Source organism: Gordionus sp. m RMFG-2023, unplaced genomic scaffold, assembly GCF_954871325.1.
Source record: "Gordionus sp. m RMFG-2023 unplaced genomic scaffold, tfGorSpeb1-WG-v2 contig_352, whole genome shotgun sequence".
In the NCBI taxonomy this organism is placed as follows: Eukaryota; Metazoa; Nematomorpha; class Gordioida; order Chordodea; family Parachordodidae; genus Gordionus; species Gordionus sp. m RMFG-2023.
Genome location: NW_027051084.1, coordinates 1 through 6,511, shown reverse-complemented (window position 1 = coordinate 6,511; position 6,511 = coordinate 1). Strand labels below are relative to the sequence as shown.

Genomic DNA, 6,511 nt, shown 5'->3' with positions numbered 1-6,511 from the left:
AGTTTATACAATTTGTATCTTTTTGTTCTAAATAAAAGCCCTAATGGTGTCTCAGAAATATATTTTTTTTCCCTACAAACAAATTATAGTAATTATAACTACATATCAATATCATTGATCTTAAAGATTATAGTAAGCCAAAATTTCCTATTGCGGCATACTTTAAAAAAGCATGATTATATATAGCTAGACCTGTGCACCGACGAAACGGTCGGCGGCAGGAGGAAATTTTCAAAAATCTAATCGACGGCCGGCGGCGCTGAATTTTAGCAGCCGTCAGCAAATCGGCGCAGTTATAAATTTTTATAATATAGTTTTTTTAATTGCTTAATAATTTTAAAAAAAAACAAATATACAGATATACATCTGTATATATCTCGGCATATTTTTTAATATTTATTTAATAGAAAACTCATTATAAATCCAAAATCGTTTTCGTAATTTTATAATTATCATGTTTAAAAATTATTTTAATCTCCTTTAATTTAACGTCAATCCAGCTGTAGAGAAAACTCATTCACTAGGTGTGCTGGTCGCCGGAATGCAAAGAATTTTTTTGGCGAGCCTGGAAAGATAGGGAAGTTCACTCTTCTTTTCTCACCAAAATTTTAACGTCCACATCTTGTGAATGTCGTTTTCCAAGAAAACTGTGGCATTCTTGTTCTAAGTCACCTAACTATGAATCATAATTTAAATTTTGTTGAATGTTTATTTGCTAATTTTGTCAAATAACTTGAATTTAATAATTCCACTTGATACTCATTAGCTATATTTGCTACCTGATTACCATCGCTCTCTATAAGTTTAAGATGATTTATTATAAATTCTGAAGCTGAGCAATTTTGCTCTATTAAATACTTTGACACAATTGTCAATTTTTGAAATCTTGGATATAAATGAGGAGCTAATACCTAGATAATTTTGAATAAAAAATAAAAGAATATACTTATATAATATTACTTTCAGATTACAAACCGGAAATCGTAACGCAAATTTTAATAGCATATTTTCCTTAAGTGAAATAATTTCAGAACTATCACTATCATTTACTATTAAATTTTTTACAATTTCACTTCTAAAAAGTAACGCCAAATTTAAAGTAGGCCCATTTTGTACTGAAAGAAATTCTACAGTTTCTTAAAATTTTGAAAGAAATGCAAATAGTTCTTCTACCAGATCAGATTCATAATTTAAGAAAGTGCTTCTCAATTCTTTTCAAAACATTATAAATCCTTATTTAATCCAGATATGCTTTCTAGCATAATTAATATACTATGCCAACGTGTTGGGCTTGGGACAATCCGATTTTTAACCAACATTATATATTTTTTGGTATAAGCTATTTTCTGCATTTATATTATAGTACTATTCAGAATAATAAGATAACTATGTTAAATATAGCTTGTTAACAATCGTCTTAGGTCATGAGTAATTTAATTTTATGTAATAATAAATAGATTAATAATCCTTTATATAATTCATGTATGTGCTGTATATTTTAAGTAGTATTTGTTAATTAATAAATAAGATCGAATAATCAACATATATATTATATAAAATTATTTCTTATCAAATATAATAAATATTTTGTAAAAATTATAAGTTAAAGTGAACATACTACATAACATCTCTAAAACATTTTTTATTGATAACTTTTAAAATTTATTAAAATAAAATTCGAAAAAACTAAAAATAATTTAAAATTGTTATTATTATATTTATCTTAAAAATCCAAATTACACGATGGTACTTTTATGGATAATTGCTGCGGTGTAGATAACATTTTCTATAAGTTAAAATAATTTAAATCCCTATTACACATTCTATATTTTAGCAAACTTTTGTCAAATGCGATACCCAACCAATTATTCCTTCAATCAACACGTCAACTCCTCCAAGTATTCCGTGATTTATATATTAATTTTTAGATTATACCATTGTTTACATTTAATAAAAATTAATAATAGTAATGTTATATCATAATAATAGTAATGTAATATCATAATAATAGTAATATAATATCATAATAATAATCAAGTGAATTTCATGTCTGCTAGCGGAGATTTTTAAAAATAATATAATTTCTTATCAAATATTTAATTTTATTAGGTTAATACTTTGTGATATAAAATTATTTAGATAGATTATGATTTATCATTTATAATTTATAGAATGATTTGAACGGCTATTCTAATTTTAAAAAAGTATATTTTAAAGAGGTTTAAAAATAATGATATATAATTTATCTATTCGAAATGGTTTAATTTAAGTGAACGAAATTTTATTAAACCTATATTTATAAGTTTTATTATAATTATAAAGATTTAGCAATGCTACAATTGAAATTTTTGGATGGCTTAGTTATTTGGGAGAGGCCTCAAAACCTCTTAAACAATACCTACAATTACATTTACAAATACTACCTTGACGTAATGTACTCAAATAATCTATTAAATTACTACTGATTTTAAGGCCACGGTAATACATTTAAAAAATATATGTATAACACCAGTAATTTTAACGATTTTAAAAGCTAGCTTCCCTATAGCTGCTAGAGGTTTGCAAATGGCAAATTTTTAGGCATAGGCCGGTTCTAATTTAGTTAATGCCCGATGAAGCCAAATCCGGTTCTGCTAAGTTTTAATTTACTAAGGACCCCCGACCACCTTTGGTTTAAATTTTTTTTAAAAACAACAAATAAATTATATGATGTTGAACACCAAAATAAACTACTATTTATTTATAATTTTTCGGAGTGGTTAAATTATATAACATTGTACATTGATGATTATCATTATTATTTCTATGAAATATCACATTTCATAAAATATGTACAAAAAATTACCTTACTCCTCATATATTTTTTAATCATCGGGCCGAGCCGGAAATTGGACATCTCTGTTCACTACTTTTCGCTATTTTCCCCCCAAAAAATGTTCAATTTTATTGGCTATTTGGCTTTTATTGTAGAGACTAAGAATATGAACCACACCTTCAACAAATTGCACACTATCTACTTCCTAAATATTGTATTTTCTCTCTAGTTTTTCAATTAAAAGATTTAAATAATCAAATAAAAGAGTTTTAAGGATTAGAGCATATATGATCAGTTTTTTTTTACTTTATTAATATTAAAAAGAAATAATATATTATGTTCATCATTTTAAAATATTAGTTAAAAACGTTAAAGTAAATATATAAGTAGCGCAATTTAGCTAACGCTTCTATAAAATTGTAGTGCGGCTGCTGTTTCTCGCAACATTCAATAGCTACTACTTTGCCTTGCATTTCATCCATGTATAGAATGGAAATAAACTTAAAGAGTATACCGTTTCAAACTTAAATTAAATTTTACAGCCTTGAAATGATGTCCTTCAAAGTTTAAAGAAGATACTTTTTAAAATAAAATTTGATACATCTGTTTTGTTAGAAACCAATATTTGGTCAAATTTAAAAAAAAAGGCTAAATCAACATTTAAATAAAAAATATTTATCTAAACTTCAAAATTTTACATAAAGTTGGCAAAATGTTTTGATTTTTTGTTAACATTTTGAGGCTTAAGGAAAATTTATTAGACTAAAATCTTGATATTAACGTTATTTTAAAATCGGTTTAAATCATATTCTAATTTAATGATGCTTAGTATTATAGAGATACGGATCCTAAGTTATTATGGTCTATTCTCGCCGATGAAAATATTAATTCAAACTCAACATATAATATGCCATCTGATTCGAATTATATAGAGAGATATAAAATCGAAGGTTATAGAGATACTATTGAAGATGATGCTGTTACCAATGTAACTATCAATCAACTAAACATGAAATTACTATTGATAGAATGTTATTGTAGTTACGATTTGTGCAACCGTACAAGGATTGCTTGAAGTTTACGAAATTCACTAATCGTATATAATTTACAAAGGTCAAAATGCTTAACAATAATTATAGTTCGATTCCCTTGTCCAGACCCAATGTTAATGTCTTAATACAAAATTGCAAAAAAAAATGAGCGTAGTAAAATTTATTTTAATTTATATGTAAATATTATGCTATTTTATCTTTAGGGTATGGGTTGGGCTAAATTTAGATCTATTTTTCGGAAAAAAGTAAATATTATAAAATTATTTTATAATGCCATTATAATACCTAAATTAATATTAATAGCATATAAGCAATGTACATTGACATACAGAATATTTCCCAAAAGATGTTATTTGAAGGAGTCTATAATTTGATTGTATCCAAAGAAAATTCATTTATCAGAAGTTAAATATTATATTTTAAATATAAGATTATTTGTCAATAAACGAAGAAATTTTTTTGTTAATAATTTTAGAAAATCTATCTTTGTTTCCTTTCGAAAATTTAAATAGTCACATCCGTCGATTCGTATATTTAATATACAGTTCCACTCATTATAGAGACCTATCTACCTATAGATTGTCACGATTGAAGAAATAAAGCTTGCTATAAAATATTTGGATTATTTTTATGTTTCATCAACTAAAAAAGTCATCATCCTAACCCCTTGTATTTAATATTAAGATGAATCCATTCAATAGGCAAATGAGGGATATTAAAAGAATTCCAAGGTGTAACTCATGTATTTTAGGTACTAGATGGGTCAAACGTAAAATATTAATGAATTCCCATCTCTAAGCTACTTTTCTAATTATTTGGCTTTTATAAAAACTAATCAATAATAAAATTTTACCTCTTATGAGCTAAGTAAGATATTCGTTCATATTTCAAAAAGTTCGAAATATACATTATTTAAATGAAATTTTTTTTTAAATTCCTCGCGTTTTACATCAATTCATTTAATCAATTTTAAAGGTTAAATTTATTATAATATGTGATATACTAAATTTCGATTTTATTCAAAAAATTTAAGATGTTAATAGATGTGAACAACAATTTATCTGCTCTTTTCTTTTTAGTGATGATCATCATAAGTATGGGATTAGAATGTAAAATTCAGTTAAAAAAAATTTGAATCTGTATGAAGCCTTGAGTCACTAATTTAATTATATATTATTAATTTGTAATATGATCCAATTATCATTTAATATATTTTAAATTTTATATTATTTATATATTTATTTTTTTTCTTCTTTAAACTATTCTATAAACAAATATTTTAGGGCAATAATTGAAAAAAAAATATTTCATCCTGAAAATATATCACAATGCCCTTGCCCATAATATTTGGGAAAATCAATTCGATATCGTATTTTATAGCATAAAGTGTATAGAAGGCCAAATAGAGGATAGAAAGAAAATTATAAATGTAACCTAGCCCGTTTACACTTATAACATTTTTTGATTATAAGAATGGAATTAATAATTAGAATTTTCATGTTAAATGAATATTTATTATTATTCTCTATATATCTAAATTATAAATTATTATTTTGAGGATGTGGTATTTTTAAGGCTTTTTTGCTAAATAAATTATATTCGTTTTTATTCCTAATAAAAAAAAATATAAATATGAAATTGTCACCCACAGGGAAAACTAGTTATATAAATTTTGGTTGTGTTGTTAAAAAAATATATTTTGTCGATTTTAATTTTGGTACAAAATCTTTACGCACCTCAAAATAATCTTTATTTTACATTACTTTAGAGCTCCATTTATATACCTCCAAATATCTTCTCGTTGTTTGGCTAATTTGTAAATTTCTTATTTCCCCTCTATTGTGTGCAGTTGCTTGCACACGTCATCACATGAAAGTGTTTTGGCCCTGGGCCACCATCTTTGTAGCTGGTTTCTTGGAATTTTCTATTTTCCTCTGCATATAAATTCACAATAATTTTTTTTCCATCCGCCTACAGCCGAGTTTTTAAAAAAAATATATTATACTTTTTAAATTGGAATTTACAAATTTTGAACTAATATTTAAATTTTATATATTTTTAAATTTATTATGAATACCTTCAAACACTACTAACATATAATACAAGACAATTGGTAATCTAAAGATATAAATTTTTATTATAAAATATTTACCTATTTATTAGGATTTTTTAATCTTTATTTAAGAGAAACACATTATAAATCCAATTCGTATTTCTTATAATTATCATGTATAAATATTATTTGCTAGTCACTCCAATACAAAGAATTTTTTAGGCAAGCCTGAAAAGATTGAAGAACTTACCATATCTTATGAATGTCGTTTTCTAAGAAGAATGTGGCATTCTTGTTCTAAATCACATCACGTGGAATCATAAATTTGTATTGTTGAATGTTTATTTGCCCACTTTGTCAAATAACCTTAATTTAATAATTCCTCTTGATCCTCAATAGCTATATTTACTACCTGAATAACATCATTCTCTATAAGTTTAATTTGTTTTATTATAAAATCTGAAGCTGAGAAATTTTGCCTATTATATATATTAAGACACAATTGTCAATTTTTGAAATCATGAATTTAAAATGGAAGCCAATACCTAGATGATTTCTCAAATAAAATATAAATTAGATAAATGAAAGATC

The 6,511-nt window shown here is 24.9% G+C and overlaps 1 long non-coding RNA gene across 1 annotated transcript; it reads left to right on the top strand.

Moving 5' to 3' along the window:
* The first annotated feature begins 3,963 nt into the window (after positions 1 to 3,963).
* Positions 3,964 to 4,269, top strand: LOC135930722 (uncharacterized). The gene is made up of 3 exons (XR_010572869.1): positions 3,964 to 4,020; positions 4,071 to 4,112; positions 4,171 to 4,269. It is a non-coding gene; the product is annotated as an uncharacterized LOC135930722 (long non-coding RNA).
* The last annotated feature ends 2,242 nt before the right edge of the window (positions 4,270 to 6,511 follow it).